Source organism: Acomys russatus, chromosome 13 (assembly GCF_903995435.1).
Source record: "Acomys russatus chromosome 13, mAcoRus1.1, whole genome shotgun sequence".
Lineage (NCBI taxonomy): Eukaryota > Metazoa > Chordata > Mammalia > Rodentia > Muridae > Acomys > Acomys russatus.
In genome coordinates, this window is record NC_067149.1 from 13,855,993 (window position 1) to 13,870,512 (window position 14,520).

Below are 14,520 nucleotides of genomic sequence, written 5' to 3' on the forward strand. Positions count from 1 at the left end.
AGCACACTTATTAAACTATGTTCTGATGGCCTATTCAATTGTCAGTCTCTTCATGCTAGAACATTAGTTTTCCCTCTGTGCAAAGACTGTCTTATCCATTTTACCTCCAGGTGATTTCACAGGGCCTGGAAGGGGAAAGACTCTACCATTGAAATGGACAGAAAGAAGGACTGCAAATCCACGCAATGCATGTGGATTTATCCTTGTTTCGGAGGTGGGTGCAAGAGTAATACTGGAGACCAAACATATCTACTTCTATGTCATGAGACCAAGGAGAACTAATGACAAAAAGGACTGAACATTTTCAGTTTGGCGTTTTGGTTTTGATTATCAAAAAAAAAAATTCCAGAGTTTGTTCTGGTCTTTGCTTTTTCATATATCTTTTTTAACTTGCCATGGCTTTAGCCCTCAAACATTTTCTTTTCATTAAACTCCATAAAAGGATCATTAGTATCTTTGTTTATTCCAAAAGTTAAAAATAAAGTGGAAAAACACATTTGAGCATGATGTTGAAAGAGAATTTCAAAAGGTCAAAAGGAGTTTATATCCCTTCTCCTTACTTCAGTATGTCTATTGATTGTGTTCAGACGTCAGTATTATAATTTGGATGCTCTGGGTACAGGAGAAAATAGACCATTGCATGTCATCATTAGTACCTAGAGAAGCGTATTATAATTAATGAACTCTAAGGTGAGTAACATGTAACAGATAATATTGTTGATCTGTCAACCTGTCTACAATAACCTAGGAGACAAGCCTCTGGGAATGTCTGTAATGCAATTTCTAGATTAGGTTAACCAATATGGAAAGAATTACCATTTCGTGGGCTAGAGCAGTGGTTCTCAACCTTCCTAATGTTGTGACCCTTTTAATACAGTCCCTCATGTTGTAGTGGCCCCCAACCATAAAATTATTTTTGTTAACTGTAATTTTGCTACCGTTATGAATGGTTCTGTAAATATCTGCTCTGAAAAGTCATTAGACACACACACACACACACACACACGCACGCACACACACACACACACACACATGCAAGCACACAGGCACACACATGGGCGCGCGCGCACGCGTGCACACACACACATATGCACAAAGGGGTCTTGGCCCACAGGTTCACAATAGCTGAACTAGAGTTTTAAAACACAATAAAAAGAAGAAACGGAACCAGCTGAAATGCCTATTTAACACATCAAAGCAGACCGGGCCACTAGGTTCTCTGCATCCCTATGGCTAGCATTTCCCCTCCCCCTACCAGTAACTTCCCCAGCCCAGAGGTGGGCTGCCCTTCTCCCCAACTGCCCTTGCCATTCTGGTTGCCTGGTCCTTTAGTTTCCTCTCTTGGCCACCTCTCTCGGTCTTGGTTGGCAGCTGCTCGCCCTCTCCCCTGCCCCCTCTCATGGCTCAAGGTCGTGTCCACTCTGGACTCTCCCAGATGTTGCTGCCTCGGACTATGTTCCTTTTTACCTACAATAAACTTTCCCCTCCATCATACCTAGGAGCAGTCAAGTCCTTCCTTTTTTTATTCTTCATTCAAATACCAGCATCTCTCACTGTCAGAACACAGTCCATGAATGAAGCTATGTGAAATTTCTGAGACCTTGTGAGAAAATTCCAAGTAAACAAGACAAGAGTCTAGTAATTTCTGTTCCTCCATAACATGGGCTGTTCTTGGAACATGCGTTTGTGCTCCTCACTAGGCTTCATTTCAGAATACCCATCATTTTACCCACTAATATTCAGAATGATGTTTCCAAGTATAACCTGCCTTCCTGACTGTACATAGTTTAAACCCAGGTGACCTTTGTTCATATGATCTTACTTAACCCTCAAGAATACCCTCAGAATATAAATTGCTTGCTGCTCTGAATAAAGTTGGCTATTGCATGAGACTTTAGTCCACCTCATTGTTAGGCTCCCCTCTCCCAGGTTCACAAAGCCAACCAGAGTGGTAACATATCATGACTACATGTTCTGGCTGTGGTGCAATGTAACCAACTGCCTTATTTTTCCAACCAGCCCTTCCCCAACAGAATGGGCTGTATTCCCTTAAACTGTAAGCCAAAACAAACCCTTCCTCCTTGAAGTCACTTCCTGTCAGGTATTTGATCAAAGCAATACAAAAAGCAACAAATATAACAGCCACATGTTTTTGTGACATCACATGAGAGCTAACACATTCCAATCCTTTGTCTATCTTTGCAGATTCCAGTGTATCTGGCTGGCTTTACCAAGACAGCCCACATAGCCAAGAGGATGCTGTGAGGAAATTCTGTCTCAAGCAAGAAGAGAAGCCAAAGGTGGGCACTTTCAAAAAAAAAAAAAAAAAAAATAGGTTAAAAACAGGATGGGGAAGCTTCAGCTGACACCTCGCCAAAGAGCCTTCCAAAGAATGTGACTTGGGTTAAATATAACCAGAAACTCTCAGAAGAAGAGAATCTGTCATAAAACATCCGTCAAATCAACAACAGATATCAAACAGGAAATAAACTAATGAAAGCAAGGACAGTCCAAATTAAGGATATATAGAGGCTGACATAACTAAAACCTGGGTAACATCCTATTGGAACAAATCATCATCAACAACAACAACAACAGTGGCTGAAGATTTAAAGGCTCAACAAAGTTTTCCAATGGTTTAATTTTGTCTTTTTGTACAAATTTGTGTTAAAAGCAACAAGATTAATTCCTTGCTTTTTTTTTTTTTTTTTTTTTTTTTTTAGATGAATCATGAATGTTGCTAATTATAAGGTGAGAAATAAAGAGTATTTGAGGCAGGATCCTTTTTTGGTTCATAAGCATGATGATTAAGTATTCACATCACTGTGTGACACATACCTCCCTCAAACCTTGTTATGAAATCAGGTACATTACTCATCTGACATGCACACTTGAGGAGGGTGCATGCCTAAGACCCTGAGATACATAGTAAAGCAAACTGGGACATAGTGAGACCCTATCTTTAAAGAAATAAAAATTAATTAATTATGGGCAGGGTGGTGTATGCCTGTAAATCCAGCATTCAGAGACAAAAGTGAGAGCATCACTGAAAGTTCAAGACCAGCTTGATCTCCACAGTGACTGCACCAGAGCAATTTAAAATGAGCCAGGCATGGTGAGCAGCACGCCTTTAAATCCCAGCACTCGGGAGGCAGAGGCAGGCGGATTGCTGTGAGTTCAAGGCCAGCCTGGTCTACAAAGTCAGTCCAGGACAGCCAAGATAACATAAAGAAACTCTGCCTCAAAAAAGCCAAAAAAAAAAAAAAAAAAGAAAGAAAAAGAAAAGAAAAAGAAAAGCCATAATTAAGTCCATAGCACTGAAGATCCTGAGGTACTAATAAAAGATAATAGTTATTTCCATTCCCCGCAAAAAAAATGATAAAAAAACAAAGTAACAAAATAAGATGTTACTCTCCATAAGTGATACAAACCATTAAACACCATGAAAAAAAGCTTCTAGCAGTAAACCTTAATAGTCTAAATCAAGGTTCTAGACCATTAGTGCATGACTTCACAATAAAGGAAATAAAAGACATCCCCAGTGGCTAGAGTAAAAAGGAACAGGTATCAAGGGAACAAATGAGGGGACCTCAGAAATGAATAAAGCCAAGATTTCTCAGTAAAAGGGTAAAGGCAGCCTGCAAGGAAACTTCCCCCCTCTGTTTCTGATTCTGGTTGGAGGAGAAAGAAAAACTTCCAGTCATTTTAAACCAAAGAACACAGTCACACTATTAATATCTGTGCAGTCTGGAAAAACATCAAATTCTTCATGTTATGGCCAGGTATGGAGGTGCAGTTCTTTCATCCCAGCACTAAGGAAGTCAGAAGCAGGATCCATCACTTGAGCTCAAGCTTAGCCCAGGGAACATAGCAAAATATCATCTCACAAATAATAATTGTTATTTATTTTAGAAGCAACCTCCTTCACAATGTCCAGAGATAACTGACTAAATAAACCTAAATCTTCTCTAGAAAAACAGACTTTAAGCCATATTTCTAAGACTTCTGAGAAGTAATTTTTAAGTAGCATTTAGTATTAAAAAAGAAAAAAAATTAAATCTTAGAACATGGACAGAAAAAAATTTAAATCAAAAGAAACACAAACTACAAATCAAGATTTACCCAGGCTTAAAACCTGATATGTATAAATTTAAAATAAATGTGATATATTTAAAGAAATGGTAAACATTTAACACAAAACACAAAAGAAACAAACATTCAATTCCTAAACTGAGGAAATTACAAAATTACTACCAAAAGCATATAGGTAGGTTCAGCAAGATGGCTCAGCAGGTAAAAGGTACTTGAGCTAAACCTTATAATCTGAACTCCATTCCTGGGACCCATATAATAGAAGGAGACAATCGGATCTGGCAAGCCATCCTCTGATCTCCACCCATGCTACACACATATAGACACATATAAGTAAATGTAAAAAAAAAAAAAAAAAGTTTACTATGTGATAGCATGCAATAATAGGCTATTTTTGAAGCAATATACTTTAAAATCTGTTGAAACTCTTGGTTACCCTTCATTTGGAGTAATATAGGGTGAGTTATTCCCTCAAAGCCATGATATCACCATTTACCACTTAACCCTCATATTGACAATAAAAATCTGAACTGACCTTGACCTTAGGAAACCATGTGTGTTTGGGGGTAAATTCCACCAAGTACTACCCCCCATTCATCCAAACACCTCACTGTATCCTCCACCCACACGGGACAACAGACCTCAGAATGAATAGGCAACATTAAGGACATTCACTGCTGGAGGGTTAATATTCTTTTGCTTGGAAATGTTTATTTGCTCATAACTTTGAAAGGGTGCTACACTGAACACCACACACACATGATTTATTTATATGTCTTTCTCTCCCACGGGACCATGAGTTCCTTGAGAGTTCACACCTGGAACAATTCCACAGAGAAGGCATTATAAAGTGACACAGGACTTTGGCAGGACCCAAAGATGTTTCAACTTTCCACAAGGACAGGCACTAGAGTTGATAATAAACACTTTCACTAAAAAGTAAATTCAAGTCCTATTACTGCAAATAATCTGTACTTCAGCTAAAATGTTAATACAGAAAGAACCAGAGGAAAAGAAGAAAGAAAGCTCAAGGGAATTTCTTATAAAGTAGAGTCTGGGAATAATTTGTCATTTCCCTAGCTCTCCCTAGCCCTTCTGGAAGCTGGGAGCAACAAAGCCTGGTTCTAAGGGGAGCTGATGTTTCTAGTCCTTGCTGCCAATCGAAGGGGGAGGGTGACAGCAGTCCCTAAGGGCTTTTAGGAAAAATTGCTTCCAGGTGGAAATTTTTTATGGTACTATGCAGCCTGCAGCTTTTTTTCCCCCTCCTGCCTTCCTTCACAACTACTGATGATTAAACCATGGACAATCAGGCTGCAACAATGGAAACAGTCAGATAGCTTCCAAACAGCATGGTTATATGCTTCAAATTACCAAGTTAACTCTCAAAGGAGAGAAAAAACTCATTGGCAGAATTTGGTTTTGTTTTTTAAGGGGAAGGCAGGGTGGTGTTTATTAAAGATTTGTATTTGGAAGACTGTGGACGTAGCCAAAAGCTATCATAGTGATAAGCATCAGTACCCAACCAGCCCCCAATAAAACATGTATAGAAATCTTCAATGTTCTGTTACCTACCAGTTTTTAGTCTGTCTGGCCTAGATTGAACACTCCATTGAGCCCTCTGTCATCATAAGTGCACAGGGAACTCTCACCTGGTGTCATGAGGAAAAGCTAGATCAGTTACACCTAAATGTGGTACTGAAATGGTTCTGGGGTGTTGTGTGTGTGTGTGTGTGTGTCTGACTGAATTCAAAGTGAATGTGAGACAGCTCAAAGGACATGGGGCCAGGGAGGTACATTTCTAGCCATGCGAAAAGCACAGAAAAATTAATCCTACGACATTAGTTGACTCTAAGCAGTCTTACTGTTCCCATGCCACTGAAACTGAAAAGAATACACCTAACTCAACACTGCTACATCATACTAAAAGGAAGCGTCTTTTAAATCTGTGTCAAGAGGTCAAATTAACATCTTATATATAGTAACTCAGCTATCCCTCAAATATAACTGTAGTGGTTTGAATAAAAATGGCCCCATAAAAACCAGGTGTGGTGACACACATCTGTAATCCCAGCACTCAGGGAGGCAAAGGCAGGCGGATCACTATGAGTTCGAGGCCAGCCTGAGTCCTGGACAGCCAATGCTACACAGGGAAATCCTGTCTCAAAAAACAAAAACAGAAACAAAAAAAGGAATGGCCCCATAGGCTCATATACTTGAATGCTTAGTCACTAAGGAGTAAGTGGCACTACTTAAAAAGATCTGAGAGTACAGCCTTGCTCCAGGAAGTGTGTCAATAAGAGTGAGCACTGAGACTTCAAAACCCCATGCCAAACCCAGTCTCTCTCCTCCTCCTGCCTGTTGGCCTGGATACAGAACTCTCAGCTACTTCTTCAGTACATGTGTGCCTATGGGCCACCATGTTTTCCACCATGATGATAACAGACCAACTCGCTGAAGCTATAAGTAAGCCCCCAACTAAATGTCCGCATTCATTAGCATTGCTGGGGTCATGAGGTATCTTCACAGCAATAGAACACTGAAGCAGCATCCCTACTGCAGTAGTTATTATCATCAGTTTGCACATGAAACATCTTTCTAAGACTGCTACTACACAAAAAATAATATCCTTTATTACTATTACAATTATCACAATTTTATCAAGAATAACAAAATGAGCTGAGCAGTGGTGTCGTATGCTCAAGGCTACACAAAGAAACCCTGCCTCAAAAAACCAAAGAAAGAAAGAAAGAAAAGGGGTGAGGGGAAAGATTTCTTTTTGAAGTAGAAAAGAGAGAAAGCAAGATGAGATGAAAACAACAAGGTAGTTAAACCTTATGTCTACTCAACAGCAAGGTAAATATATCCAAATATTTACATTTATATTCCTAGGGGGAATAGAAAGGACAGTAAGAAAATATATAATAATAACAAATACCGTAGATAAATGTGACTCTTTTTGTTGCTATTTTTGAGGTATATAGCACTGGTTGGCTTGGAACTTACTATATAGATCAGGCTAACCTGAATTCACTATGTAGATCAGGCTAACCGAATTCACAGAGATCTGCCTGTCTTTGCTTACAATATGCTAGGATTAAAGTTGTACACCACCTTGCCTGACTGTGATTCTTCCATTTTGGGGGACTGTTTGCTTGTTTGTTTGTTACCTTTCTGAGTTTCTATTATTTTACTTAAATATGTTGTATTTTAATGACTGAACAAAGAAAATCCATTTAAAGAATCTAGAACAATACCAGATTCATAATAAATACTTAGTAACATGTTAATTAAAGAATAAACAGAGACAAACACTTTAGGGTAAACATGAGATCTAATATTTAACAACTTATCAAAATGAAATAAAAATAAAAATTATGGAGTGGCAGCAACAGGTAGTGCCACACACCTGTAACCCCCAATGCCAAGAGGAAGAGGCAAGAGGATTGTCACAAGTTACAGAGCTACAAAATTGACCTGGGGTGGGAGATGATATGACTCAATTATTAAAAAGGGCTTATGTAAAATGCAAGAAGCCTTGGATTGCCCACCACTGAATAAACCAGGCTGGAGACATAGGCCCATAATCCCAGCACTTGAGAGGTGGAGGTAACAAGATCAGGTCAACCTTAGCTACCAACTAAGTTTAAGGCCAGACTGGGATACATGGGGACTCTGTCTTAAGAAACAAATTAGTTTAAAAAAAAAAAAAAACTCACCCCTTGCTTGACATGGGGTGGCATGAGCAAGAGAGAGATGCCCTCTTCCTCTCTTCCGATGTCCCCACCTCCCACCCCACCCCACCCCCAACACACACACACTCCTGCCTAGCCCCTTGCAGCCTGCAGCAGGCAGAAGAGCTAGCCCCAAGGTCTTGAGAGCAGGAGCGCTTTCATGGGATGGCATGGGCGAGGGAGAGATGCCCTCCAATCTCTTTACCCCTAGCCACCTGCAGCATTTGAGAGAATGTGCCTTGCACCTCACATGCGTAGCACAGTAGAGATGGCCCTGGTGGCAAAGGCGCAGGTGAGCTGGAGGGCATGAGAGGCATGACAGCAGGAAAGCTGACCCTGACCCTTGCCAGCTGTGCATTGGGTGAACAAGGTGGAGTAGTGCTGGAGAGCTCACCGTAATGGTGCGAGCACGTGAAAGCTGGTGAGCTAACCACATCAGCTACCTCCCAGACCCAGAAAGATGGCTCAGAGGTTAAGAGCACTATCTGTTCTTCCAGGGGTCCTGAGTTCAATTCCCAGCAACCACACGGTGGCTCACAACCATGTGTCATGTGATCTGATGCCCTCTTCTGGACTGCAGGTATAAATGCAGACAGAGCACTGCATATATAATAATAAATAAATATTTTTTAAAAAGATTTAAACTTGTGTAGTTTAGACCAAAGTTAAATCAGCACATACATTTCCATTAGATATCAAATCAGACTTCTTTTTTTCTTTTCTTTTTTCCTTTGAGGGCAACCCAAAGAATAATTATTTTAATGGCTTCTGTTTAACACAGCCACCTATAGAAAAAAAAGAAATCTCAGAGGTGATTCAATCTAATTTCACAGCATGACAAGTTTTTCCAGACCTCACCATATGCTGCCACATCTAACAAGAAGTTAACTCACCACACAGCAATCAATCCCATATCAATAGCAATTATTAAGTCGCTAAAACTAAAATTTGCTTTCCTAAAATTTTCATCATTTGTCTTAGTTTTTGCCCTCAAAAAACTACAAAGACTAGGTCCTGACCCCTGTCTTCCCTAGTCTATGGTAAATAACCTCAAAAATTATTCAAATATCAATTCAAGCTTCCATTCTCAGGGCAAGTTCCAGTAGAGTCTAGCCTTAAAGCATAACGAAATGGGCCATGAGGCGCAAACATCAATAGCATAGGCTACCAAAGCCAGACTTCTTAGATTCAAGTCTTGTTTCTGCTACCTGTCAGCTGGTGACCATGGGCAAGTTAATGAGTTTTTCTATACTTCAAATTCCAGCTCCAGGAAATGCAAATTTAAAATAGCTACCACTTTATGCATCTGCGTGCACGCAGAAAGGGAAATACAAATGGAGCACTAACAACAGTGTCAGGTACACAATGCATCCTGTAAATGCTAGCAAATTCTTTTCTTTTTTGATTTGTTTTGTTTGGCAGGGAGGTTGGGGAGTGAGACAGGGTTTCTCTGTGTAGCCCTGGCTGTCCTGGAACTTGCTTGGTAGACCAAGCACACTCAAAGATCTGCCTGCCTCTGCCTCTGCTCTCCAGTGCTAAGATTAAAGGCGAGTTATCACCTCTGCCTGGCTTAACATTAGAAAACGCTAAAGCAAAAGCAGTCAGATTAGGAACATAACATCTCTCTCCTGGTTACTTGGATTCTCCTAGAAATAACCTAGTGGCAATGCCTATTCACAGTCATACCAAGTATGTATGGTACCTATACTCATATGAAATCTTTTAATGTCTTTATATGTTGCTACACACATTCAACTGTTACTATAAACCTATGATTTACTAGCTATTGCAATCATAGTCAATTACTCTAGTCTTTTAAGACCTTTCAGGATAGTGATTTTTGTTATTCAAACTTCTCAAAAGCAGATTTTTCCATGGAGAAGGAAAGAAACCCAAGCAACTTCTAGGATCTAAGGAAGAACTGTGAACAATGGGAACGCATAAGTGAAAAGTTTCTGGAGTGCAGTTTTTTAAAGAGAGATGTGAAAAGGTTAACGTTCAACCTTTAAGAAAGTTGAGGAAATAGACCTCACTTCCTCAGGCCAATGTTCAGCCCCCAACTGTGTCTAAGTTGGAAAGAACTTGTCATGAGCCAAGGCTTTTCATGTCCCTCCCTTTTGAAGGCACAATGGAAACAATTCCCCTAGAACAAAGGATTGCGTCAGTGAACTCTCAGCTCTTTCAAGTTGGAAGGACAGTTGATTCACACCATGTGTCAGAAAGAAACACCAGTTAGAACCAAGTGAGATAAATTTTGGGCCTACAGAGCTGTTTAATATTAAACTGTAATAAATCATCTTTACAGCAAATTATAAACAAAATATTTTGTTTACCCTCCCTCTCATATGGCCTTGAAAAGAAATTTTAAGACAATTCATAATTTTGAGGTCACAGATGCTCCACCAAGAAATCATTTTCAAATGTCATCATCAAGAACCTATAACTGGATGACACTGCCAACAGACTGCCCTAGTGTGCAGACAGCCTTCCTAGATGGCCCCTTGTGTTCTAAGATCAGGTTAGGTCAGTGGTCATGAACCTAGTTTTGTGTTCAGCCCTATACAGAGGCACCTTAATATCCACTCTGTTCAGTAATTTTTCTTAATACTTGAACCACGAAATCAAGTATATGGTCAACTATATAAATTATACAAAACTGATTTATTCCTAAGACTGTGAAAGATAATCAAGCCTGGAGGGAGGTGATCTGTATGAATGTAGGTCAAGAAAGGTCTTAAAATCACCTACATAAAATAAAAATTTAGGAAATGTTAGTTCAATAATGCTAAATTTTTTCATGATAACATGATAAGAGACATCTCTCTGAAAAAGCTACGGTCACCAAAACTGTGTGATTAGCTCAATACAGTAACTCACAGACTATTATAAAGGGTCAAGAAATCTAAGACTTCAATCTATTAGAAACCTACCTTTGTCCAAGAGTGTATGTTCATCACTCAGCCTGGAAGAGGCCACATTACTTCTTCGGGAAAGCTAATACTCTACACAGATTACCCCTAACCTAAAAATATTGATGATCTGACATGGTCTCAATCATCACCAAAGAACAGACATAAATGTATTACTTCCTCAAAAATTCATGTTTAGGACAATCTAAAAGTTATGAAATAGCACTGTCTCATTCTAGTTCTTCAATGAGTGGATTCATGTGATTATTCAACTAATAAGGAGTAACATTTTTTAATGTTTAATTTGGACAACAATGGAAAGAAAATAAACTTTTAAAAGGAAAGAGAGGGGCTGGAGAGACGGCTCAGCGGTTAAGAGCACTGTCTTCTCTTCCAGAGGTCCTGAGTTCAATTCCCAGCAACCACATGGTGGCTCACAACCATCTATAATGTGATCTGGTGCCCTTTTCTGGCATGCAGGTGTACATGCAGAGTATTCATATACATTAAATATTAAATATAAGCAATTTCTAATCACATGTGTCATTTGATATGTATTTACTAAGAACAAAATTAGTTTAAATTGTTTCTCTTTGAGGGAGTCTATATTGTAGTTAATGAAAGAACACACCAGAAACTAAAATTAATAGTAATTACAAACCTGTATGGAAATTAATACTAAAATCTGTGTGTCCACTTAGGTGTTACACCAACATAAAATAAAAACAAGCAGTACAAAACATCTGTCAGAAATGTTTAGATTACCAAAAACAAATAATAAAACAGTTAAAATTTTTAAAAGAAAAAGCAAGCACAGGTAAAGGAAAAGGCATAAGACAACAAAATGACCACAGACTTCTCACATAAACTATGTAAGCAAGCAGGGGAAATATGGCTTTCTGGTATATCCTGCAAACCCAAAAGCAAGACTATTTTACACAAAGCCTACAATAATTCATTTTCAGTAGAACTGAACTGTAAAGAATATTGAAGGGAGTTTTTGTCACAGGCAATATAAAATATGATGAAAATTTGAGTCTACATAAAGAAACAGGATGTGAAGTGGTAAATATAAGATTTTATCATTTTAAATTTTTTAGAAGGAAACTAAAATGAGATGAAGAGAGAAAAAAAAGAAGAATTGCAATTATGGAATTTATAAAATAGAGAAGTGAACTATTTGTTGATAATGCCTCAAAGATCAATGAAGAAAATGAAGCATACTGTTATAAGAACCTTACATGAAATAGAAAATGGAAGAATAATATTTCAAAGTAGTCTCTGTAGACCAGGCTGGCCTCAAATTCAGAGATCTGTCTGCTTCTGCCTCCCAAGTACTGGGATTAAAGTCATGTGCCAACCTTGGGCAACACCTCACCTGGGCAGCACAGTAGGGATGGCCCTGGCTGAGGGGGAATGGGTAAGCCAGCCCCAAGATCAAGTTGGATGGAGTTCAGGAGAGCTAGCCCCACCACTCCCCTGACATGGGGTGGCCTGGATTGGGGCATATTCCCTCACCACCTGAGGCAGTTAGGTGAACTAACCTTGGGATCATGAGAGCAGGAAAGCTAGCCGTGGCCCTCACTGGCTGTAGCACTCCAGAAAGCAGGCCCTGCACCTCACCTGGGCAATACAGTGGAGCTGGCCCTGATGGCAAAGGCACAAGTGAGCCATCCCTGAGGGTGTTGGGGGTAGGAGAGGTGTCCCAGCCCCTCAGTGCTTGCAGCACTTGGGAGAATAGGCCCTGAACCTTGACTGGGCAGCACAGTGGAGCTGACTCTAGAGGCATGGGTGCAGGTGGGACAGTCTTGAGGGCCTGAGAGCAGGAAAGCTGACCCTGCCTCCTGCTGACAGTGGCAATGAGTGGCCTGGCCAGAGCAATGCTGGAGACCTTGCCCTGGTGGTGCAAATAAGGCAGAACTAGTGGGCTGATCAGCTCAGCTACCCCCTAGGCCCAGATCCAGGGCTCTGAATTGGTCTACCCCAAAATCTGTAAACATCTGCAAACAGGATACATGAAAGGGCTAGTCCAGCTATCCCACAGCTGCAGGATCTCCATGGCACAGGCAACAACAAGACAACCTGGAGAAATCCTGATGAGGATCCAGTATTAATGGAGTCACACAAGCCAGAGATCTCCAACCAGACCAATGACTCATTGCAATGAACATTTGCAAGTGAAAAGGTGTGGACGGAGGGATATACTGTGGGCCACACTGTGACATACTACAGCTTCCACAATGAGATATTTTCTATGCTTTGGGTTTGTTTGTTTTTTGTTTTTTTTTTTTTTTGTGTGTGTGTGTGTGTGTGTGTGTGTGTGTGTGTGTGTGTGTGTGTTGTTTTCAGGAAAGGGTGCAAGGGCAAAGAGTGGATATGCGAGAACAGGGAGATGAGTAAGACTGAGGTACATGATGTGAAACTCACAAGGAATCAATAAAATGTTTTTTTTTTAAATACTGATTATTGAAGGAATTTTAGTGTTCAAAAACAAATAAAAAAAAAAAGGTGTGCACCACCACTGCCTGGCCCTTCTTTTTTATTAAAATCTTTCCTTTGCAGAAAACCTCTTTCTTGAATCCTTCTTTTCCCATGCTCTAATCTAGACTGGTCCCCTAAAGACCTCCTGTATCTGTTGGCGATGTTTTCTCTTAGTTAACTGAGAGATGCCCGGGCAACCAGACATTAAAGGAACAAAATATGGAGAGGAAGGGAAGATGAGAAGCAGGGAGACAATACTCTTCAGTCTCTTCTTTTGGGGCTTTCTTTTTTTTTTTATATTTATTTATTTATTTTATGTATACAGTGCTCTGCCTGCATGTACACCTGTATGCCAGAAGAGGGCATAAGATCACATTATAGTTGGTTGTGAGCCACCGTGTGGTTGACAGGACTTGAACTCAGAACTTCTGGAAGAGCAGTTAGTGCTCTTAATCTCTAATACATCTCTCCAGCCCCCAATCATTTCTTTTCTTTTCTTTTCCTTTCTTTTCTTTTCCTTCTTTCTCTCTGTTTCTCTCTAATAGGCATCTAAATGAAAACAAACAAACAAACAAAAACAGAATAGGACAAAAAGAGAAAAAACATTTAAAAACACATGAGAAACACATATACAAATGCTGACACACACATACACAGGCAACCTATTACAAAAAAGATCAGAAACCATAAGATACAAGCACTAGGATTTGTAAGGCTTCAAAAAAAATGAATTAATTAAATGTCCAGACAAAGCATTAAAACAAGTTTTTTTTTTTTTAAATCTGAAAATACCACTGAGTTTATTTGATATTGGTCATCTCCATTGGAGAAAACTAACTTTTCCTTTGCCAGCAGTTATCAATTTGAGATAGTTTCTGGGTTATGGATGGGACTTGTATGTACTTCCCCTCTCAGCACTGAGACCCCATATGGCTTAGACTTGTGCAGACCTTGTGCGTACTGCCACAGTCTCTGTGAGTTCATGTGCTTCAGGCCTGCTGTGTCTATAGGCAGCTTTGTTTCCCTACTGTCTTCCATCTTACTGGCTCTTGCACTCACTCATTCCACCCCTCTTCTGCAGTTTCCTAAGCCCTGAGAGGAGGGAACCGATGGAGACATCCCATTTAGGACTGAGTGTTCCACGGTCACTCACTCCCTGTAAGCTTTCCGGTTGTGGGTCTCTGTATTTGTTCACATCTACTGCAGGAGGAACCAGAAGTGATGACAGCTGAGTAAGATTCTGATCTACGTATGGCAGAATGTTTTCAGCAGTCATTTTATTCTTACATTTGGTTCTCCCCTAGGTC

The 14,520-nt window shown here is 39.9% G+C and overlaps 1 protein-coding gene and 1 non-coding gene across 2 annotated transcripts in view; one reads left to right on the plus strand and one right to left on the minus strand.

The window, feature by feature from the left end:
• The window catches only part of Exoc6b (exocyst complex component 6B), a 440,601-nt gene that overhangs the window by 377,365 nt on the left and 48,716 nt on the right, over positions 1 to 14,520 (minus strand). The window lies entirely within an intron of this gene.
• LOC127197800 (small nucleolar RNA U13) lies at positions 2,780 to 2,884 on the plus strand. The gene has a single exon (XR_007831762.1). It is a non-coding gene; the product is annotated as a small nucleolar RNA U13 (small nucleolar RNA).